This window comes from Rhea pennata, chromosome 1, assembly GCF_028389875.1.
Source record: "Rhea pennata isolate bPtePen1 chromosome 1, bPtePen1.pri, whole genome shotgun sequence".
NCBI classification, from domain to species: domain Eukaryota; kingdom Metazoa; phylum Chordata; class Aves; order Rheiformes; family Rheidae; genus Rhea; species Rhea pennata.
Window position 1 is genome coordinate 42,102,311 of NC_084663.1, and position 25,363 is coordinate 42,127,673.

At 37.5% G+C, this 25,363-nt stretch overlaps 1 protein-coding gene across 3 annotated transcripts in view; it reads right to left on the minus strand.

The window, feature by feature from the left end:
- The window catches only part of OSBPL8 (oxysterol binding protein like 8), a 103,808-nt gene extending 81,806 nt beyond the window's left edge, over positions 1–22,002 (minus strand). Inside the window, exon 1 of one of the 3 annotated variants that reach the window (XM_062584677.1) lies at positions 21,922–22,002. The gene's annotated coding sequence lies outside the window, so the exon portion shown is untranslated. Of the gene's footprint in view, positions 1–13,206; positions 13,239–21,921 lie in introns of those variants that run through there. The other 2 variants (XM_062584713.1, XM_062584685.1) reach the window with 2 other exon arrangements.
- Positions 22,003–25,363: the final 3,361 nt, after the last annotated feature.

Genomic DNA, 25,363 nt, shown 5'->3' on the forward strand with positions numbered 1-25,363 from the left:
AAAGACATCCCTCAGTGAGGATGGCCAAGGATACACTGACGAGAGCCACAAACTTCCTGGAAGGAAGGCATGAGCTCCAGCTAAATCAGTTATTAATAATACAACAAGGGCAGGAACACCTCTAGAAAGGAACATCTTTCACCTCACAAAGTCAACAGATTAAACTTCCAAGACAGAAAGAACGTGTTTATTTTCAAGAAGAGAAAAACTACACCTTTCTCCTCAAACTATTACCCTCATTCCAATACTGTCACCAACACTGACCAAAGTAATCCTTAGTTTTTAATACAGTTTTAAATATGAGTGTAAACTATGAAAAGGTATACAATACCAAGGTAATACTAGCTTAAATATCAAAATAATACTAACTTAAGCAATTCAATACCCTATCTCTGTGCCATAGCATTTAACTACAGCAATATCACATTACATATTTTATTCTTCTAAGGGCAACTTACACATGTATTTCAAAATCTAGTATTTTGTAAAAAGATAACATATATCCATCTATATAACAAAGAAGTTAGGTAGCTATAGCTCAGGTCTCAGCACAACTCAACAGTAATGTACATCCAGACTTAACCACAGTCAAGCTTTCAATTCCTTAGACACATGATCTCATATGACATTTATTTTCACACAGAGCATTGAGATGTCAGAAAAAGGAAAGCTGGATTTATCTGTTTAGATTTCCTGCAGAAGAAGCCAGAAGAACAACTGCAGCTACATCTCTCCAACCATGAGGTATGCTAAGAGGGACAACTGGAAAAAAATCTAGTATCCTGTATTATTATTCCATTATTAACTGGGTGCCAAGACTGATATCCAAATCAGTGGTCAGAGACACAAGTCAGTGAAGCTGCCTTCTCTTCCTCCTCCTAATGATCATAACTGGGAAAAAGATATGATAAACCAGTAGTTCTTAATGCAATGCAAGATTTATTTTCCTATGATAGCTTTCAGAAAGTCTGTGGTATTCTCAAACTTAGTTTTTGTTTTTAAAAGGAGGCAGTCAACAACATACTTTTTTTTCCAGTAATAGCTACATATAGTTTCTGTAACACATCTGGAATAGGAGATTAGTGCCTGGTAAGTGCCTACTCCAAGAGTACTATTAATTTCATAAGATTCATATCTTTAATGAATATCCATCTGGATCTTTCAATGCCCTTTATAAATGACAAATTGCATAGTAACAGAAAAAATTATCCATCTAAATAACCAAGAAAAACATACAAACTTTCTAGTTAGATCAAAGTAATTAGTCGCTTGGGTCCCCCTCAAAATGGAAGAGAGAATCATGCCAACATTTCACAGACAAGATGAACAACTGTTTCCAAACGCTGATAAGTATAACTAACCTACCTAACCCTGTCTTTGGCCTTGAACATTAAAGATGAATTCAACTTGAAAACTAATTAAGATGCAAAGCAGTCTATACACTTTGGCACTAGAAAAGTGCATATGCATTTAATTTAAAAAAAGAAAAAGGGGGCAAATGAAAAGTACAATTATTTCTTCACATGCTGTAAGGGATTTGTTGGTAGTCTCTCTAAAAGTCGTAATTCACCACCAGATAAATAAAATGAAGAATTTAATTCTTCAGTTCCCCATAAAGACACTAAAACATTTAAGGTTTATGAAAGGAAACATCTCTGATACTAATAAAATTGAAGTTTTAACAGCAAAAAAAAAAAAAAAAAAAAAAATCATAGAAACAGGCACTGCTTGAATAATACCAATAGGCAGAAATCAAAAACATGCCATGCAAGCCGGGATGATACAGCACATTAGGACATCTTATCTTCTGTTCCAATCCTGTCTACTTCAGTAGAAATAACATAGATATAGTAGAACTCTAATGCACAATGTCACTGATACACAAAACAAGGTTTCCACTGAAGTAGTTTTAAAATACGTATTTGATGCAATACAGTTATGCTGGTTTGTAAAGCCACTTTGTCTGTCTCTGAGGAGTAACTTGCAGGAACTCTTTCTATTCCCATCCCATCCTCTATCCTCATCCATAGACTATTAAAAAGGATAGATATTTAAAACTTTTGCTGCTGAAACTGCCTGTTATAGAGTTGTCATTTCTAAAGTACAAGAAAACTGAAAATTAGTTCCACCTGCCTGTCCAGAAGTTGTCACTGACTGCTTCCAATCTACATGTGAGGAGAATGGAAAATGTCAGGCTACGATAGTTAATTAAAAGGTTTCAGAAAAACCTCACACTGATAACAGCCTACAATTTGAAAGCTTTATTAAAGAAAATAGCAGATTTAAGAGTCTGAAACAGTCTGACCTTTAAGAGTTGACCTTCAAGCCCAACTGGCCTTGAAATAAGAAACATCACAAAACCACAAGCAACTGTCTGTTTTCAGGAATGTTTCTAAGAGTGGCAACATTTCAGTTTAGAGAGAGAAAGAATGCCTCAAACAGATCAAAAGTGGTTTTGAACTTTTTAAACACTCTACTGAACATTAGGCTTTCTCTTGTTTAGACAAAATCATTTTTAGCACTTCTACAATAGAAAAGATACCAGCTCTTAAAAAACATGAAACCAAGTTGGCTTGTCGTTCTGCATGCATGTGAATCTCCAGTATGTGATTAGTTTTGGCTTTTTTTTTTTTTTTTTTTTTTTTTTTGACTTCTTGGTTTTGTTGCTGCTGGAAAAGTCAGTATGTTATTCTATAATCAGACCTCTGAGTAATGATGGGTATAGGAGACAAAAGACCAATGTCCAGCCATTAAAAAAGCATTTTGCTCTATACAGACTCTCAACAAGAACTGCTTTGCATGTCAGATACAAATACTGTGACAGCTGGGGACCAAGAGCACTCTTCAGCTTTGCTTAAAAACAAATCTATGGCTATTTCCCATCCTTCCCTACCTGAGCCTAAATTCACATTATAATATCTGATTCTGAGCCAAGTATAAGACTTTGCTGATTTAACAACATGATCATTTTTTCATGCTATTCTATACAGGACACAGCCACATTTTAATGACAGAAGAAAAATCTAGATGCCTTTATAGTTTCTTGTTGCCATCTATTCCTTCATACTAATCATCATCATTTTTTCCTCTGACATTAAATCATAAATTCATGATGTTTTCACTTACGATACTAAGTAGAAACATAACATACCTTTTTTGTGGAAGGAACTGCAGAGTAAGTGATGTCTGCTTGTGTAATGAACTTAAGCTCCTTATCACCATTGTAAAGTTACTGCTCATTGGAAACAAAGTTCCGATGTTAAAGTGATCAGTGTGTTTTATCACAGTGTAACCTTGCTCATTTCCTAGTGGAGTTGACAGGGGTGTTTATTCCCCACTCCCAAACACATAAACCTGATTAACAAGCATTTCTTCATATTTTGACAACTTTGACTTGGCTATTCACTTTGAAAATGGCCCCTTTGTAAGTTGGCCTGCTTAGAATGATCTTAAACTTCAGTGACAAATTAATATCTTAAGACCTATTTCAAATATTTAACTCCCATCAGAAGTTGTTATCCTTGACAACTACCGTACTTCAGTTGTTCTGCAGATGGCATAGTATTTCATACAGCTTGCATATCTACCTTAACCTGAGGTTAAAAAGCACAAAATATACAACCGCAAGATTTGTTACAAGAATTTTCAGTCAGAGTATTTGCAGAACCTACCTCAGCACGAAGCATCAGCTTTAAAAAATAGAAATCTCAGACCCTTCTCAGCCAGCTAAGGACATGTACTACAATGTCAAATAAACTATAAAATTGTGAGTTACTACAGCTGAGATAACATCCTTCAAATGGTGGCCCACAATAAACTGTTCCTGCATATGGGAATTGACCATATTCAGACATTTTATTTCAGTTGACCATAATCAGAGCAACATAAGCTATTTTGCCTAGAAAGCATCGTTATGATGTAGCAGACTATGTCTAGAACCCCTAAGCCTTCAAATAGCTGTGGAATCAGGGCACAAACTTGTCAGAAAATACTGCCCTGCACAGTAAACCCTTGAGCTTCAGATTAACCACTAATTCTTTAAGATGAGTCCAGTCTGACAACTAGAAGTTTTCCTCTGTGCTGAACTCCCCAGGAGTCAGTCCTGTCTGAAGGGTTGCACACGTCATGACACATATGGCAGGAGCTTCACAGAAGTTCTTAACATGCAGTTCACTCTTAGCAAGCATAAGTGTCAGGCATTCAGATAGATTTCTTGACCTGCAATTCCCTTCCTTGCTAATATTTCAACTAGCATTCTTGGAGAAAAGCAAAAAATGCTATACCCTATTTGTAGAGCTCTACAAACACAACTCTTAGAGGTTGCACTGCATAGGTTTAGAAATAGTTTTAATTAAAAGCACCAATAGCAAAATGCCAGGCTACCAACAAGAAACAGACCAATCACTATTCAGTTAGCAGTTTTAGAAGTCATCTCTTCAGGAAGTCCTATGTTTGCACTCCCCCAACTGAAAACTTCTAAGCTGTCAGCTTCATTGTATACGTCTCAAGTGAGGTACATAAATATTTACTCAAACAGATTCTCATGGGACACAGTATACAAACTCATCATAATTCTCAAATTAGAATTCATAAATTACAAGCATTTCCATTTCCTACGGAAAAGGATAGCCTGATTCTCTTAAGAACAAAATTACCACCATCTTTACTAAGCAAAATGTTTGCAGGGAGCCACAAGCAGCATGGGATGTCAAATGCTGATGCAGGAGGAGCAAAGGCCATGTCACAACAGCATCATCTATAAATCAGCCAGCTTAACAGCATTAAAATCCACAGGTGCAATGGAGAACAGATCTGTATTACTGCTATCTGCCAGAGTACCAATAGTAAGGCTTCTAGAAGTGTTCCTCTCCTAGCAAATAAATGCATGCTGATAACAACTGCCCCAGATGCTATATCTACACCTGGGGAAGCAGAGCATTATTAGTTTTGCTTGTACAGCTCATGTTGTAGTAGTTTGGCTGGGGAGAGGAAAGACTTGCTGACATATGCACCTCACTGCAGCTTCTCCCACATAGTTACAATAGCTTGGTCTTTGCAATGGAAGGTAAGCAGCAAAGATGGCTAAGCACAGGCTTCAAGCACAGACACTTAAAATTTGGCAAGAGCGAAAGAAGTATCTAGGTTGATGAGAACAAATCAATGAACACACGCATTTGCCTCCAGATAGAGGGCAAAGAAAAGTAAAAGCACATAAAGAATATCACTAGAATTGTGAGTTGCTGAGACCAGCAGAAGAGCAGCCAAGAAGCACAAATATGCTACTATACACTTAAGTGAAAGAAGAGAAAGGGAGTCGAGTGGTGCTAAGACCAATATTCTAGAGAAAAAAAAATGGGAAGGCAAGGAAGCTGTGTGTCATGCTTAATATGATAATATTTTTTATCAAAGAAGGAACCCAAGAATAAAGCTGGGAGGGAGAAAAAGCATTTAATAAGTGCCTGACTAGCATAATTGAAACAGTGAGTTAATGAAACATAGCAACAGTCTAAAAGATAGTTACAACATGACAACTAAAGTTTTTTTTTTTTTTCTTTTTGAGAGAGAGAAAATAAAACAAACAAACAAACTGAAGTTGGGAAAGATTTCTCTTTATTATGCCTGTAAGTGATTGTATTAAAGCCCACAGGTCTCTTCTCTCCAAGACTCAAGTCCTTCCTTGATCCTTGGTTTGCGGTGGCGGGCGGGGGGGGGGGGGGGTCGAGCTCTAAGAACAAAAGATTCAGTGAGGGCGTGAGGGCTTTAGGACAGCAAGACCCTTTCCCTCTCTCACAACTTCGACGTTTTCATTGATATGAAACTTGCTTGTTTTAGAAATTACTTTCTATTTCTGCTATCTGGACTGCCCTGCCCTGGAATACACAATGCAGGATGCAGAAGATCAATTTATACCAAGATACAAGTAATGAAAATGCCAGCTGCTCTCTGAAAAAAATGAACTCTCTTCCTTCCCTTCCTCCCAGCATTCACAGACAGATGGTTAGACAAATCCAAACATCACCTCTATCAAGGCACTAAACTATATTCTAGTAATTCTAAGAGTCAAGAGGTTTCTTCCAATAGTCAAAATAGGCTACTGTATTTACCTCCCTCAACATGTTTAAGAATTATGAGTCACAACAAATGGCACCCATGTTGCAAAAAGAGACAACTTAAGTTTCAAGTCTAAATTTTTAAGATAGAAATACCCGATTAAAAAAAAAAAAGTCTATATATCAATCACCTACAAGGAACTAATAGCAATAGGCAAACAAAAAAACAGAAAAAAACACTCAAAAACTAAAATCAATTATTAATACTGGAAATGTAAGTATTCCTTTTTAGCCCCCTCACCCCTATATACCTACAATGAATAATAGCGTAAGTCTGTCACATGTCTCAAATTACCCTCAATGTATAGTGTCCAGAAGTAAGAGTTGAAATGTCAGGTCTCTGACTCGTTTCCCCCTCCTCTGCCATGACTGCCAGTAAGAATGTTTTTGTACATACTGATTTCACAAAAGGTCAACTGCCAGACAATATTCCATATTCAGAATTAAAGAAAAAAAGTTAACCCATTTTCTCTATAGTTCATGACAACAAAACACAAACAAGCTACCCTTTACACTATTTAAGTAAGATGCAGAAAATCATAGCTTCCTGAAATTTAAAAGAAAAGCAAAGAACAAAGGAGCCAGAGGTTCAAGACGTCTAAGCCTTCCACTCCTACTCAGCTATACCAAGTGACCATGGTGTTACAGAAGAGTTAACAGCCTGTTTTTCCAGAAGCAGACTAAGCCATACAGTATAGCTTTTCCTCTAGATCTTCAATAACCTGATGCCAAGCAGTCAGTTCTGCTGAACCACTCAGATTCAGAAGAAAAAAATATGTATTAGACAAAAAAAACATGATTTTTAACTGTTCACATCACAAGAACTGACAAGATGTTAAGAATTACAGAGACTTTAAAAAAAAAACTCTTGCATATGCAATAAGAAGGAGGACGACTTCACAGTATCTTATACAGAATATAATTAAAGAAAAGCATTCAGATTCAGAAATACATTTGTGGAAAGGAACTAAGAATTATATTAAAGGAAGATAACTTAGCAATGCTTGCAATATGTTTTCACGAGTTTTCCATTGGCAGGCATCCAATTATTTAGGCTATAAAGATAAATATTAATCTGTTTCTTCTCTTCTCAAATGAAACTTTAAGGTGAAACTTGAAAGCATTCACAGAACATAGCAACTGAATGTTAACATTTGCCCTATTCTGTTCACATATCAATTCCTTCTGTGCTGCTTATATGACAATACAAAGAATGTAATTTCAGTACCTTTACGGTACAAGATAACAGAAGGCCTTTTTGTGGTATTCAAAAGAGAAATCCGTCAACCAACAGGGAAAGCAGCTTAAGACAGGCAAAAAGCAATCATTTTTATTTTATAATTGTACTTCATTTTATAAACAGGAATCAAATGTCATTTGATTATCAACAAAATATATATTCAAAAATTTTGAATAAAAATTATTTTCGGTCTCTTATTAAGAAAAAGTAAATATTTATATTCAGTATATGCAACAACATACATTTACTAAGTTCTTATGCTTGAAAACAATGCTAAAGTACCAGATCTTTAATCTTTATTGTGATGTAAACCAAGTTCTGCTAGGTAAGAAAGGAGAAATCAACAATAAGACATACAAGGACAGCTTTTAAAGCTGACTAAACACAAATACTACATACACACCAAAACACAGGAAAGAGATAAAACTTATTTTAATCCAATATGAACTTACCTATTAAGATTAAGCATTATTTATAACCTATGATTTCTTTAAAGCATTGACAATAATATAATATATTTAATTCACGTAGCTGACGTGGTACAGACTAGTACCAGATTTCTATTTTGGAATTTCTTCTTTAATGGTTTACGATAGCTTATTGTTCTCCATTCTGTCTTCTATCTTGATTAGCTGCTATCAAACTTTTAAACAGTGCTTCTTGCCCCAGGAGCATTTCCAAGCAAAAAATCTTTTTCCTAATAGGAGGACATTCTTTACAGCGGGAGATTTTTAAAAATCTGGCTTAAAACTTCCCCTTACGTTCAATAGTCTTCTGTGTCATTCAAATAGGTGTGCCCAACTCTAGAACAGGATAAAACCTGCATTTGTTCAGAGGAGGTTGTTTTTATTTGTAAATACAGTAGCCTCTATGCCAGTGTTTTTCCCACTAAAAGTCTACTGATTTTTCTATTGTTCGTATTTAAAAATAGTTGCTGCATTAAAAATTACACTCCCTTCTGCAAGGCAATATAAGCCAGTGACTGCTAACTATAACCACAATTTTATTTGCAAGCTATAATCAGAGTACTGGTGTTTCTTTTTTTTTTTTTTTTTTTTTTTTTTTTTTTTTTTTTTTTTTGGGGGGGGGGTAATAAATCTTTATAGGTAGATAAAATTTGGGGCCTTTAATCTGGCTTATGTAACAAAACCTCAAACAAGTATCAGCCCTCTAAATATATTCATGAAGACTACATTTTAATTAACATTGAGATTCTCATTTGATCATAAAAGAAACATTACAAAACATTACTCTCAGTCCAGGAAACATATACCGTTACATGAATTCTTCAGCCTCCAATAGATCATAAAGGACAATCTAGAAAAGTCTTTAGTGGAAATTCTGAAGCCAGAATTACTGTCTTAGAATTGCAAATTCCTCCCATGCATTGTGCGAACTTAATTTAGAAATTAAAAAAGAAAAAGAGCAATCAAACCAAAGAGTCATCTTCAAAGTCTACAATCTGCATCAAATGAAGTTGCCCTGCTTATCCATACAACAGCCTCTTTTAGAAAGAGGCCCTCTACTGCTACTGATGTGTTAAACTGAAAGCCTAGCTGAAAGAGTTCTCTATTGAGGACTATCAGCTAGCAGTTTAGAGGAATTTATCTGCTTGTAATATATTACTAGTGCAATTTCTTTTATACACACAAATATATACATACACAGACACATACTATGCTCTAAGGTCTAGCAACTCCTTACAGTACAGCAAATAGGACACAGACACATCGCCTGTGCAGTAAGGAACGCATATGGAGCATAGTCTGTCCCACCCACAAGCATACTGCTTTCAAAAAAAAGCTAGTCCTCTACAGTGTCTGAGATATCTGGAGTAAACAGAGGTTTGATCATGCCCTCTTCTAAAACCATATTCTTCTGAAAATAGCTAAAGCCATGATTACTCATATGGTGCCTCAAGCTACAAAAAATGAGGTAAAAAATTCCCTACAGCAAGTTAACCATGATTTGTGTAAGAGACCAAGGGAGGAAAAAAAAAATGACAAACAACCAGGGAAATGAGAACAGACAGCTTAGCTGGAACTGCAAGCAAATGTAGACAGGTCATAAATCACAACAAAATTATAATCCCAAATGTTTTTCCTCAATAACACGCAAAAGGCCCTCAACATACCATTTACACAGAAGAAAGGAACAAGCAAAAAAGCTACCTCAACACTGAGGGAGAATATTCCATTAAGTGTACATGCATCTACTGCTTAGAAAAATTACACACCATCTTCACTTAAAAAAAAAAAAAAAAAAAACTTCCATTAGCACCATGCACTCTATTTCCACCTCAGGTATGTTAAATGTCAGCTACAGGCTCACACTATCAAGCAGCACAGTCAGATGTTCAATCACAGTAAGTTAAACGTACCCACTACCCAGGTAAGGATTTTATAGCCTTCCCCAATCCTCCTTCTTATGGAGGAAGAATTCCTATTCTTATGCACTACCATAGCTTCCATAAATTGTAAAGGAATCTGATTGGAAGGGAGGTAGTCCCTCAAGGAGAAATACAGAGCATTGTATGCCTACCTCATTGGAAATAAGAATAATAAAAGAACGCACATCTTGAGAACTACTGGTATGTTTGATGTCTGGGAAGCTGGGAAACACATAGGTCTAAACACTACCGCTGTTCCTGATGTTTCTCCTTATTGACCTTAAGTCTTGGCTAAAGGAAGACAAAAATGACTTTTCTTTCTGAAGCACAGACCTCTTCTGCCTTTCCAAAGGTTATTCCCATATTACCTTCCACTGCAGCATAATCAGCTATTCAGTTGTGTAGCTCACACTAGCAGAATTTAACATATGTTATCAAAACCTAGATAAAATACTGTTCATTATGCTCAGAATAAATGTATGGTGGCTGCACAGCAGGTACAACTAGCCCACAGAGGCTAGTCAAACCCAATAGTTTATAGCACAAAGAGTTACCAGAGCTCAGCAGACATACAATATCTCAACTGTCACTGTCAGATGAAAAGAGACCAAGCTATTAAACAATGAATTCATATTAAGTTGATGCCCATTTCTGACCCACCAAGTATACAGAATTTTTCCCCTGCACATCTCCCAATCATACTAGCTATTGAGTCATCAACAAATCACTGTTTCAAGCATTTTATTTATTTTTAATTCTGCTTCAACTACTACAGAAGTATTATTTCCCCTAGACTTGATTAAACACAGTAGTAATTAAAGATTAGTGATAATATGTTTGTTAAATGGAAAAATAGCTGTGCTACTATCAGTCTTCAACACTTACCATTTTTGTCAAGTTAATGAGCGGTACCGAGTCAAAATATTTTTTCTACATTCACTACTATACTAGAAAAATTCAAACTTCCCTTTGATTTTTATTAGTAGATAGTTCTACATGTCTAAATATAAAATATGATATCCAAAGGCATTGAGATGATGCGTAGAATGGTATCAATGTGTTTCAATTGTTTAAAGTAAATACTCTTTAAAGTTACTTATTCCAGCACGAATAGTAGAACAGCAACTTTAAACACTTGGGAAAAACAGGGTAACATTGGCATTAATCTTTTATTCCCAAACAACTGAATAACTAACAGAATTCGAGAATGTTTTGTAGAAGAAAGATAGCATCCCTACTTTTCTCAACAAATAGCATTTATAAAGTGATTTATTTTTCAGTCTTTTGTGAAAAAAATAAGAGTACTTCACTTAATATACAAGCCAAGAGCTTACACAGAACAAAAGATGATTAGTAACAAATGATTTCATTGTAAACTAGTATATGAAACAAAACCTCTTTCTTTTTGAATAGGATCTAGACTGTGTACACCCACTAATCAAGACACAGTCTAGATCTAATAAGAGTTTTTGCTGCAATACAGTATGGCACATACTGAAATCAGTTACTAACAGGCCTCCACTATACAAATTATTATCTTTTACTGTTCTCTTCTAACATTGATCTGATATTTCGCTTTTGATATTTCCTTTCCTAAAAAAAAAAAAAAAAAAAAAAAAAGAAACAAAGCCACCTTCAAAATTTGGGAATTTTATTTATCAGAAAATTCTTTTGACAGATCTGTTTCCATCGCAGAAACTAAATGAAATGGATTATAACCATTATATGGTCAGATATCTGCAATAAACTTAGCTATAATCAGCTGCAATGAACTGAACAAAACCTTTTGTGAGATGTTAGAACCTGTAAGAACATCTATAAAAAAATCTGCAAAAAAAGATCTGCATCTACTTTAGATAAACTAAGCTAAAATTATTTTAATACACATTTCTAGTTCACTCGCTACACTATATACTTTCATTATTTTAAAGTATCATTATAAAGTATACTATGGGATTGAAAGAAATCATATAGACAGATATTTCAAAAGATGCAGATACCACCTCTGAACTCCAACAGTAACAAAATTGGCACTTTCGACAAAAACAGACTCAGTGTTAGACTAAAATCCTGCTAGTAGCAGTACTGCCAAACAGGTGCAAGACAGGCTAATGTAGATATATGTACACCTACTTTTTAATGCAGGCATGAATAGTCAAAAGATCAGCCTTGGAAATACTGTCAGAATAGAACTAGGATTTGGTCTATATCTTCATCAATAAATTCATCCAATATACGAAATATATGATACAAAGGCAACAACAACAAATCCATCAACTTCTTTGCAATATCCCAAAAAGCAAGGTTCATCAACCTGCTTCATATAGAAGAGATTCATATTTCTTTTTCATCTCTTCCTGTATTTACAGAAGGCCTGCAATGTCTTCAAAATATGCAATACCTACAGAAGCTTCAATTTAATGCAACAAATTAACTGGTAAGAGACAAGGCTAAATCATCTGACATCTAAAAGACCATACATTCTTTTACAATATGTGATAATACAGCACTGTTAAAATGCTATATTGACTTGACAATGCTAAACAGAACAGGTACTAACATGCGTTATAGTAAAGCAAAACACTGAAGCTGTGAGGAACCCAAAGGAAACTCGTCATGCACAAGGAACTTAAAAATAATAATCATCATCACATGGACAGAACTTTCTATACTTCAGATCACAAGTAAATTCAGGAGAATGCTTCATCCCCAAATCATTAAATCAGAGATTTCAAAATAACTGACTGAATTCTCAGCCTTCAAAAGCCTGGAACTAGGCTTAAGAACAATATAAAGACCCCATATTCAGTATCACTTATTTTTGCATTTCCCACAGATCTGAAAACTCCAGCAGCTAATAAGGAGAATGATTTAGCAACCTAAGTGCACAGAAAAAAAAAAAAAAAAAAAAAAAAAAAAAAAAAAAAGCTGAATTTTCTATAATTATAAGAGGCTTTTATTTTTGAGCACCATCTTGTATGAAATGAGGAAATAACACATTCAGGTGGTTTTGAAATGTTGAGTATTGTTCAAACTCCTTCAAAGGATGCTAGTGCATGTATCAGAATTGGCTGCTGCACACACTGATTTATAAACTCTCCTACAGACACTTTTTGCCCAAGTTTAGTGTTTACCATTTTCTAACAAGTGATTATTATTAATTAGATATTCAAATGCAGATTCAGTACTCAACTGAAAAATGTTATACCATTACAACAAATGACTTCATATTTCCAACTATTTTGGCCTGGGCTGCAAAATCTTCTTTTAAGAGACCCTATTGATTTAAAATTAGTATAAGGCTTGCTACTCAACATAAAAGCTTGAATTGATGCCCCCTAGAAAATTTTAATTTTTCAAAGACCAGGTTTAAATGTTTGATCATTCTGCTACCCAGGGATTGTATCTGCTTTATATTTCATTTAATCTTGTGTTTTTCATCAGACTTAAAGAATACGTGTTCTGACCTTATCCAATGAAGTGATATCAAAAGGAACTTATTTCTTGAGAAGAGACAAATAGGCCTGCATTGGATAATTTGAAATAACCTGTGGAAACAGTGAAAAGTGAAATTCGCCCCATCAGTCTTAACAATTAAGTGGGTAATGGTGCAACTGAGAGTCATTTTGCAGACACTTCAATTGAGTTTCAATTGAGCGTCATTTTGCAGACACCTTACACTATATTCAAGAGTACCCTTTGTCAGGCAAAGTTATACATTAGGTGTAATTTACAGTCTTGATCACAGGAAATGATACTCTCTTGGAAAATAAATACTATAAAAGACCTAAAATTCACTGTAAGAAGATCAACATGGACATTATAAACTGTTGCTGAGAAGCATGCTTGATCTCTATGTATTAACAAAGAAAATATTAATCATGGAAAAGGATTAGTATCGCTTGATCCTAGAGCTTTAGTGAAGCTGTTTGCAAAGAACATGGCTTCCACTTAAAAGGAAGAAGAAAAAAAAGTACATGAATTTAGTAAGCCAGACCTAGGTCAAGAAGCCATAAGAACAAATCAAAAGACTTATAAAATATCTTTTCTAGCAAAAACAAAAAATGCTTGACTCACTACACCAAGGCAATGACAATCTCAGTCTTCCAGGAGCTGTCCAGGAATAAGTCTCTGAGAGGAGAGGACATTTCAAATTTATTTAACAGAAAAGAAGAAAAAACAAAAAGGTAGAGACACGGCAGCTGGAGTTTGAAGGAAAAACAAACAAGATTTTCACTAAACTGAGCTCCAACAATGCACAAACAGTAGAATAACCTACTATGACAAAACATGATTCTCTTAGCTTAAAGCTAGACAGTGTGCCTTTCAAAATTGTGGCTTAAAAAAAAAAATTCTTTTAGCATCAAAACTGGCTTAGAAAGTTCCTACCAAGCTCTACCAAGCTCTTGATTCCACTCGCCTTGCCACACTTCACCACCCCTACTACTGTGCCAACATCTAGCTTGTGGTGCTGTTCAACAGGCTTACAATTAAATGATCCTGCCTGGAATTTATTCTGTTTAATCCCCTTCAAGGAAAAAGAAAAGAGAATGAAGCAAACAGCAGGATAAGAACTTCTTAAATACATTTAGCCAGAAGAAAGGTATCAAGTAGTTACATCTTGCACAGCTAATTCTCCTGCAGAAATTATCATCTTTGCAAGTCTGAGCTACGCTGGAGGCCAAACTGATACAGTCTTTCTTTGTACAGAAATTCAAAGGCTCTGTAAGAAAATCACTGGATATAAGCAAGTTTTAAATGCATTAATTAAAGCAAAGGACAGCTGAATCTTTCAAAAACAAAATGCATACATATAATCCTCTGCTCAGGGGAAAAGAAGTCCACTTTCTAGTGTTTTGTTGACTTTATAGGCTCCCTTCACCAGTCTGACAGTTTCCCCAAGCCTCTACTGGTATTCTTAACACAATCACACACCAACTTGCCTAACAATTACGCTTAGTTTAGCTTCCATTTATAAGCTACAGAATCAACATTTAATAAAGCATACATACAAAAGCAGCTCTGCTTTCAATTGTCAATACAGGCAAGAGGCAGGCACAACTGCCATCCCTCTATACAAGAATCACTGTCTACATGTCTAGAGCTACGTCAATGGCAAACTCTAAAAGATAAGCAATGAATTCAGCAAACAAAGGAGTTAGTTCATTTTGATGCCACACATGTGAGGATAAGAGGCAGAAAGTCATATGATTCAAAGTCCAAAGTAATATACATCATATTACATACGTTACAAATGTTTCAACTAACATTTTGTACATTTGTATTAGATATTGAATTACACTATTCTAATTGGATATTCCAAGCGGTTCAGTTCTCAGTAAGCCACATATAAACTTATTCTTGTGATTGCTTTCCACCGGAAAAAAGTACTGGAAGTCATCACAGGAGTTCTCAAATAGGCAAGACAAACTCCTTATGCCAAAAGCCTCAAAACAGAGCCCTTTTCAGACAAAGGTAGCATCATGCAAGTAAGGAAATTAGAGTTCTTCTACAGCCATGTCAAATATTTGCTTTAAGGCTGCAGTCATTCTTTTGGAAACGTTCTCCAGTTACCAACAATGGTAAACCCATTTTCCTGGTACAGTATGGCACAGCAGTTTTTGACAGCCATAGCTGCAAAACAAAGAACTGCAGTTTATGCAGACTCACTGCTTTAATGTCTAAATAACACCCTAGCTATTCCTTTCACATTCAAGAACAGTTATTTGTTTTATGAAGTATAACAGTCAACAGATCATAGCCAAATCTCTACTCTGGACAAACTACTTCATTCTACCTAGAAAGAACCTACTCCTTTGTAGGCTGCCAGTAGCTACCAAGCAAACAACAGGCTCCTACGAAACTCTTCCTCCCTCCTTTTCTGCACACATCCCTATGCATAAAGGCATAGGCTAGCATATTCTATCAGGTACCTAAAGCAGCCATATACTAAAAGATTATGGAAAAAATAGGTTATGTAGGGGCTGATAAATTTCTAGAGACTTATTTCAAAACCTTCACAGGGCTAAAAGTTTTTTTTTTCCTTTGACTCCATGCATGCATTCTACAGTGTTTAGACCATCTGCAACACTGTGTAACCTCCCCTCTCATCCTTTGGCCTGTGTGCGAGAAGGAGCAGTGACCTGTAAGCAGGTAATTTACATTAGTGAGAACTTAACATCCAACAGCCGAGGTGGGAGGCAGGGGGGAAAGAAGGGGGAAAGGAAGGGGTACTTCACACAGAAAAGGTTGTTTAGTACAGAAAAGTATCTGTCACCACATATCCTCAGACTGATCTTATCCTTTATCTCATACCTAGACAAGGAAAGGTAAGCTTTCCAGTAAATATGTTTCTTTTTTAGTATCACTTGAGGAGTATTTAAATCACAGCTTTACAGCATTATCATACATTTTTAAACAGGTAAAGAACACAAGAATATGCCATCTGAATTAGTTAACCAAAAATACACAAGATCATTCAATGCAACACTTAAGCAAGCATTACCCATGTTTTACCTAGTAAAGTACTCTTGTCTGTAAATGTATCCTTGTCGCTAAACCTCTTGACAATAGTAAGAAAAAAATGCCTGAAGATAAAAATTTCAAGCAAAAAAAAATCCTGCATCTCAGCAAAATAAGCTTGCTGTATACATGGAAGATGTGTTTCACAATTCTTAAAGCCAGTTATATTTCTCCTTTAGAATGCAGCCAAAAACCTTCAATAAATCACAAGTTATAAATTCCAATTGCTATCTAATTTGCCACACAGCTTTCATACCAGCAATATACTGTTCTTTCTACTTAATGTCATCTAGTTATAAGCAATAAACACAGTTTGTCTCAATTCTCAAAATTGTCTGTAAAAAAATACAACATCTAAAGAATATGTTTTTGAGGAATAAGCAGAACACATGCCAACCACTGACATAAGACCCTCTGTAAACACTTCAAAAAAGGCCTACAGTGCACAAGACAAATCTAGTTTGGGAATGTGATCTCTGTCCTTCAGAAAGTCAAGTCAGTCATTCACAGTCATTTATTACTTTTGGAGGTAGGGATAGGGAAGAAGAGGTGAGAAATGTTCTTAAATTTATCAAAGCTATTCCTAAGAAAAGAGTGTTGGACTTGCAAAAAATTTCAGATCACAATCACGTGTCCTGCTCAGTTTACCAGACCACCAGCTTACTATGGGCTTTAAATAGGTCAATAATAAAACCAACCTATTTTCTTCTGATGTACAATTCCTTAAACAGCTAAAAATTTTCAGTAATCCAAAAATTCACCTGCGATATACAAAACAATGCAATGTTTCCATAAGTTGTGTAGCAATACTTAAGTTGATTGAAATTTTTTTTCAGACATTTAAATGACCAAAAATAGAGCTGTATTCTCAAATACAAGCCTTTTAAAAAGCAATTTGCTGGTCCTTAAAATAACCTTCAAAATACCATGGCTTCTTGTCAGCAGGCAAGCAAAAGATAACTCTGAAAGAAGCAAGTTGTCTTTCCTTATCTCAACAGGATAGTAATATCAACATCTTGTGCAGTACTTTAATACAGACACTGGGTGACAGGATTACCACACTAGAACATGTAAAAACATACAGATAGCCTATAAAAGCTAATGAACTAGTAGTCCAAGCTTAGACGCAACAACAGCGATTTAAAATGGAACATGAAAGAAGACGGCTGAGTGTAGAAAGAGCAGGAGACGTGCACTCTCCAGTACAGCTTCAACATCATTGAATCCTTTAGATCTCTCTGAAACTGCTAACATTTTCATCAGATAAAGGATCAACACTGCAGACTGCAGTGAAGGAAAAAGCTAACTGAAACTTGCATTTCCACTTAAGAGTGGGAAGAAAATAAGGTTTATCTATTCATCTCGTAACACCAAAGTCCAAGATACTTCCTCACAACTAAGACTGCACTTCCCAAATGCCTCTTGCCATCTGTTGAACACTTTTAGCTCCTCTCAAGAGACTTTTTATGCTACTATACACATTACATCTGCAACAGATTTTTCCTGTTGTAGCATACAGATGGAATAAAATGATTTGTTTTATAACAAACATAGCAAAACACTGCACTGAACTCAAACTGCGTATTCAGAGTAACTGGTTTTGGATTGTACAACACTTCTGACTAACATATTTGCTGTTAATCAATGCTCTATTACACACACTGTTTCCTAAACATCACTCACACATTTTACTGGGTGCAACACTGCATACATACCTTCCTTTTAAAGGTCAGTGTCAACAGTCAAAACATTAACCTCCACTAAGTCTCTCTACTATAGTATGAAATTACAAAAGTGAGGCAACTCAGATCAAGTTACTGGAGAAGCATACAACTTGCTATTACCACAAGCTGACCAAGTGTTCATTTTAGATAAGGCTACAAAGAGCTGCTTCTACTGTTTTTTTAACTGTAAGTTATTTTTGAATATAAGTCATCATCTCCCAGATGATAACAATTCTTCAGGTACAGGGTGGAAGCAAGTCCGCAAAGTGGCAACAATACTTTTCTCTACTAATTCCCAGGATCACAAAAGCCAGTGTTTATTTTTCAAAATAAATAACTTTTTTTGGACCTTCTGGTTTCCAATAAGATCCTCTGCCAGCTGGGAAAATTTGGGAAAGCCATGCTAGCATCTATACTTGCTCATACCCTTTCAACAGGAGGAGGATGTTTACAATTGCTTTACATTGCTACTGTTGTGAGGTGCTGTGAGCAGGATTCTTCTCTTTGTCTTGGTGGAAGAGCTTGAATCAGCAGAAGTAATGAATCTATTGGTAAACTGAAGTTAAACAGAGGAGTATATCAACCAAAACACAAGGCAGCAACAAAGGAAATCACTTGAGTAAAATCCACAGAGAGTCCTCTAATATGAATCATAAGCCTTTTGGAAAAAAGGGTTTTTTACACCAAGACTGTAGCCCTGGTCTCTTATACAGGAGAAAGGATAAATGACAGTTCACTCAGCAAAGAATCTTCTGACATTTAGAAGCAGGACTCTCTACTTCCTCACTAACTCATCAAAACAGCATAGGTGAAGAACTAGAACCTTTAAAGTATGCTGTTTCATTTCCTGTAAACACTGGGACTACATAAACACACATCTCAAACAGGTTTCAGCTACTGCTCCCCTCCCTCCTCAACTGTCCATCTGCCACAGAAGCAACATCTTCATTAACTGCATATTACATAAGAAACCACAACATATCTGATCAAGATTCCCACATTAAGCTTTTGGGGACAGTACCATCAACTTTTGTGCTTGTCCTGCTTCTATTATGTTACAAGCAACTGAAGAAAAACCTCACAAATTTTGCCAAGAAGAATATTCTGTTTTGCAGAAAAGAGTTCATACTGTTACATTACAGAAGACCTTCTTCTCTCTTCCTTCAAGATTCTTTTACACTAGAAGTTTTCGTTCTGCTTTTGTCACAAACCTGACAACATTAGAGTTCGGTTCTCATCAAAAAAAAAGTTTGTTTTGTCACATTGGAAAGATGTAACTACACAATGGCATTTTCTCTTTGGAAATAGAGGTCAAAGAGTCTAACACAAGATAACATTTTTGACAGACAAAATGAAAGAAATCCATGGCATTGGGGTGGCAGGCAGTGGAAAGAATAAACCCTTAGAAGACCACCTGAAGCTTCACAAAACAGAAGTCAGGTAGAGGTGGGAGGATAGGTAGTGCAACAGTCATTGCAGTAGAGATAAAAGCCAAAATAACTGACTTAGCAGTTTACTGAATGTTGTCTGAAGTGCTCTGCACAAAAATTTATTGTAAGGTAAGAGATGGAATACCACTTCACAAAATATAAAATATGCATACTTTTTCATACTAGAAAGCTGCGTACACATTTCTCCAAGAACATATGAGCAGACAAAAAAAATAGTATGTTTACAAGTAATGTATCCCCTAAAAGCCTTCTTGATGATTTCACCAGAGCATTTATAGCACTGAAAGGTTTATTGCAAGTAATTTGATATGGAGCAATCATCAGTAAACTTTCCCCAAAATCGTTGATTTTAGTATTTTAGTTCTCCTAGGAGCAGACCTGCGAGAATACAATATGAAGAAATGAACAAGCAGGAAAACATCAATCTGACTTTTTTCCCCTGATTCAATTCCCACTAAAGTAAACAGGAACTAGATTATACTCTTGAAATAAATTCTGCTTAGCTTTTGTGTCAGTAGATGTACAACACAGAACTCTTCAAGTGTTTTCCTCTGTTGGTCAGCCTGACATCAGAAAAAAGAAACATCCTCATCTCAAGGAAGTCAAAATCTGATTTTGTCATGTCAAAACAAAAACAAAAAGCAGCACCAGGCGTTCTTTATATAATAACGAATAAAAAGTGCAAAAGTTCAACATTTTCTCCTGCAAAGACAGAACGTGCAACTTTACATTGTAAAGGCTAACAAGCTTACATGCTTACAACACTTAAAGCACAGGGTTTGAAATACCAAGTCTGTATGTCCTTTAACAGTTGTGGGCAGAAACATGACCTGGACAAATATTTTCTGAAATATCAGTTCTTAATTTGACAGGAATGCATGTTTAGAAGGCGCTCTTTTCCTGACCCATAATTGAATCAGGAAAAGAGAGATCAATTCACCGCTAGATCTAAGTTATATCAGTCTCAACAACTCACTTTATTACAGCAGCTTCACAGCTCTAGAAAAATTATGGCCAAAAAAGTCACAAACGACCACAACCACACATCTCCATCTTCTTAGCTAGTTTCAGTTTTGACATAAACAACATTAAATTTGCATGTGGAAAGCTGGGCTGTATAGTAGATAGTATGTTCAAAGAACAGATTACTTCAAAGGTTAGGAGTTTTGATAAAAGTTAGTGCATTGCTGAAACAACAAATATCCTTAGAAGCTTGTAGGGAATTCTAAAGAGTTCCCTTCCAAAGACACTAGGCATCAGTTAACTGAAATCTTATTATTTCCCTCCCCTTCCCTCCGCATAAGACTAGTATTTGGGGTATCAACACTAAACTGTCACTAACTGAAGAACAGATCCGACAAAGACAACAGGGGAAGAGAACCATAAGCATTTCTGCTACCACCTGTAACACTATAGAAGAATAACTTTTGATCAAAAGTGTCATCTTTTCAAAATTGTGAAAATTAGATAGACATTAAACAAGCATCAGCAGGGACTCAACTGCGTAATATTTAATGCATCAAGCACTGATTTCTATTCCATTTCCTGTGATAAAACTGAAATAACTAAGGCTAAAAAAACTTCCAGATGAAAAATAGCAGTTTTAAAAGGGCTTCCTGTCCACAGATCCAAAACAGACAGCAGCAAAATCTCACATTAGAAACACCTTCCGGCATACACATGCATTAATGTTTTCCTCCTTCTTTTAGAAAGGGTTCTATACAGCATCCTTATAAAACACAATTTATGAAGAGTGTATTTCAAGCAAACATTTGAGGCACATATGAATTGACACCAAGTATGTTAAACAAAATGTCGCTAGACAACTTGTGAGTACACTCTTTCTAGTGTATATGGTCTGCACATAAAGATTCAGAATAACAGCTGGCAGCAATAAGGGACTGGTTACAATACCAGGGATTCAGGCTTCATTCCCCAGAGCACTGCCCGGTGAGATTGCTTTCCCAGTGCGAGGGGAAGAACATTACTGACAACCAAAGGAGTGAGATTTTAACTGCAGTCGGTCCTTAACACAACTGCTTTCACGTTGTGGTTTGTGCATCCTTGCGGGTTGAAGGTCCAAGGACGGTAAATAAGAGCAAGTCTGTCATGAAGCAAGCTTAAATGTCCTGTTAATGCCCTGCGATGCATGGCTTCACTGTCAAGTGTCACTGGTCTGAAATAAAGTTTTAAAACGCCACTACACCCTGACAGCGCGATTACGGTGGGCGCGCTGACTCGCCGCGTTTCAGCTTCAGCTCCCGCTCCCGAATTTAGGGGGATCAAACGAGCCCGTGCGGACCCCAAGCCCCACGCTGGACCCCCAGCAGCTCCAGACTGCGGCCAGCGCGCAGCGGCACGGGGGCCGCGCCGCCACAGCGGCGCCCCACACCGCCCGTCGAGCCTCCTCCCCACACCGCCGCCGCGCCCCGGCTCCCGCCCCGCGCGCAGCGGTGGGGACGCAGCCCCGCGGCCGGGCTCTCACCTCGGCGCCGTCGGAGGCCGCTGCCGGCCACGAGCGCTCCCCTCGCCGCCGCCGCGCTCCGCCCGTAGCGCGCGGCCCCGCCCGCTCGCTCGCTCGCTCCCCCCTCAACTCCCACCGCGGCGCCGAGTCGCCGCTTGATCCTCTCATCGGCCGCCGCGCCGCGCCGCGCCCCCTCCGCGAGCCCGGCGGACGCGCACGCGCAAGCGCACGCGCTCCGCCCCGTCACGTGCCTCATTAGCATCGGGGCCGCCCCTGCCGCCGCCGCAGGGTCGCGTGCGCCCCGCGCCTTCACCTCCCCGCGGCGCGTGCCCGCTCCCGAGGCCCCGCCCCCTCGCGCCGGCCCTTAGCTCGCCCCACCCCCCCGCGGCCCCGCCCCCTCGCGCCGGCCGTTAGCTCGCGCCCCCCCCGCCACCCCCCGCGGCCCCGCCCCCTCGCGCCGGCCGTTGGCTCGCCCCCCTCAGCACCTTCCCCCGCGCTGGCCGTTAGCTGCCAGTGGGTGCGTGCAACCGCCGCGGGTCGCTCTCTGCCCGAGCGGGAGGGTGAGGCAGAGCGAGGGGGGGCTTTTCCTCTCCTCTCCGCTCCTCTCCCAACTAACGTGCGGTTTTTTCATTGCTTTGGCCCTGGGAAAACGAAGACTTCATAAGACCGCAGGGTGGTTTTGCTGCTGCTGGTCGTGTGCTGTTCCCTCGCTGCGCTGCGGGCCTTGAGTATTTGTATCTGTGTGACAGCTGCAAGTGTTGGCAGACCTACCTGCTGTGGGCAGTAAAATCCAAGTGAGAGGCTGGATAATTACCGGATCTTTTTTACACAAAATGACTTTTGTCGGTTCAGACACAATGGTCTAGAAGCTAGAACTCTTGAGCCTGAGCCCCTTTTTGTTTTGTATTTCCTTCTAGCACGAAGAAAATCCTCTGTAATAGTTCTGAAGAAGAGAAGTCCTGTGTATCAGGCTGACTTTGGTGTCTCCACACATCCTGCAATATGAGGTCAGTTTCTCATCCACCTTCATCCATAGGGCCAGGACGTAAAGGAGGAGATAGGAGACACTGAACTTGAGCCTTTTGACTGCAGGAGATCTTACTATGGCTCAGGATGATAGCTTTAAAGAATAGCTGGAAATGTAAAACAAATAATTTTAGGCCGATGACATGCTTTATGGTAAGACTGGGGTGCCAGTGTGGAGCTGAAAAATGAAAGTTGCTATAAGGGAAGCTATGGGAAGCATAATTGTTTTTTGCTAGGAAACACTGCTGGACTGAAAGAAGATTCAAAGATCATTCCAAAAGAAAAGAAAAGCACAACATAATCTGAAAGGCAAAACCAAGACATTTTCAGGGATAGCTGGAGGGAGGCCTGGCTAGGAGGGAGCTACTGAAGTTCATGATGTTGGATTTTAATTCCTTTTTTTTTATAAGCAACTTACTTTCAAGGAGCACTACTCCTTCAAGCGGAAACTAAATTGTACTGAATATTGGAAACAGTTCAGTGATAAATAGCATAAAAGCATTGTACTAATTTAGGCAGTGAAAAAAGATAGTAACAATGGAAATAATATATTCTCCGAATAAAATTCTACAAGTGAAATGATCTCTAATTATTATGCCAAGAAGAACATCATTTTGGATTTTTTTTTAAATGTGCCCCCTCAAAGCGTTTTTAAACGTGTCATTGGTGATATAAAACCACAATGAGCAGCTTTCATATCATGTTATTATATTTAAAATAAAATGAATGAGTAGCTCACGTTTTTATCGTCTGCCTGATGACACAACTGAGAACAGTTGTAAAGTGCTGAGTAACTTTTGGAGATGCTAAACATCTTCTCTTTCCACTTATTTTGAGGGGAACTAACATCAGTGCATTCAGAAGATGTTTGGTACCTTGAGCATTGACCTGCTAAGTAATGACACAAAAAAGCCATCAAAAGATTAATGTGTCCAAGTCTGAAAATAAACCTTCTAGCTCAATCTGTTTTTCATAGTATTATCTGCTCTACCTCAATTATGTAGCAGTGTCACTAGGAGTCCATTATCTTGGGCTAATATTCTATCCACAATCTTTTCTTTCTGTCCCTTGAATAGTGTGAGTTAATTAAAAGACTGAGTATTATTTCCTCAGTACTTTTTAATACTTCTTTAGAAGTACATATGCATATATTCCTGAGTACGGAAGATTCCTTTTTGTTCTCAGCAATTAGGTATAAAATGTTGCAGAGAGCAGAGAACAATTTTGTTTTCATTATTTGAAAGAAAGGATTTAAAATTTCTTTTTATAAAACTTACTATAATTAAGCAATAGTTGTTCCCAAAGGAGGGCCCTAGAATGAGATAATTCACTCTGACACGAGTTAGACACTAGGGCTTTCTCACTGTAAAGCTGTAATTCCTAAGGTCATTTGTGGTCTATGTAATGGATTGAATTTAGCTTTGGGAAGCAGCAGTTCTGTTCAAGTGTTCAGATCACATTTTGCCTTGTAACAGATAGCAGTACTTTTAAAGCTATTTTCAAAGACGCTATATTTTGTGCTTTAGTATTTTGAGAGCTCCAAAAAAACACGGAAGTTTTTAAAGTTGTGCTAAACTGCCATGGATGGGTCACAATTTGAGATGTGATGATACCAGACAGTTGCTGGCAGGCAGAAATTGGATCACTGAATGGGCATTCTATGAGTCCATACTGTACCTGATCCCTTTTCCATATTATACTTTTCTCCTTTTCCTTCAGAGCACTAGTAAACTTCTATTCCTTATTCTTTAGAGGGCTTTCATAGCATTACAGAGTTCTTGTATTTAGATTTGTGGTAGAAGGACGCACACCGAGACAGCAATAACAATTTATGGAGCGTTATAGGCCTCTGTTAATGTGGCTTATACAGAATCAAATAAAAGTTAATATAATTTTTTTTAGGCAGTGCAAACGTGGAATATGTAACAGGGAAATTTTGTAAAGCAGGGGTGAAAATGATTTGAGGACTCAGAATGCTATTGAATGCTGGATATGTAAGTATGTAGTAGGTATATACAGGTATAGGTATATATATGTATAGATATGTATATATGAATAGTAGGCACGAGTTTATACGTCACTCATTAGGATTGTCAGGCAGAAGAAACACCTAACAAGCACCACAGATACATTCACTGGGGAGAGTGTTTGCTTGTGCTGCGTGTGTCTGTGTAACGGATCTGTTGGGAAGCATGCCTGTGACTAGGTATAAAATAAAGAGAGGCTTTCAGTTAGTAGGGAAAGAAAACTCCTTTTCCTGTAGGAAAGCCTCAGTTATCAATTCTTCTTAATACATATGCGGCGATAGAAATAGAAACCACTCTATGAAAGAGTAGAGGTCTGTTCTGTCTTTGAAATATATCTTTCAGTAGGGCATATGCTTTTCTTTAAAATAGCAGAGATACAGGCAATTTAAAGATGGAGGTGACCTTTGAGG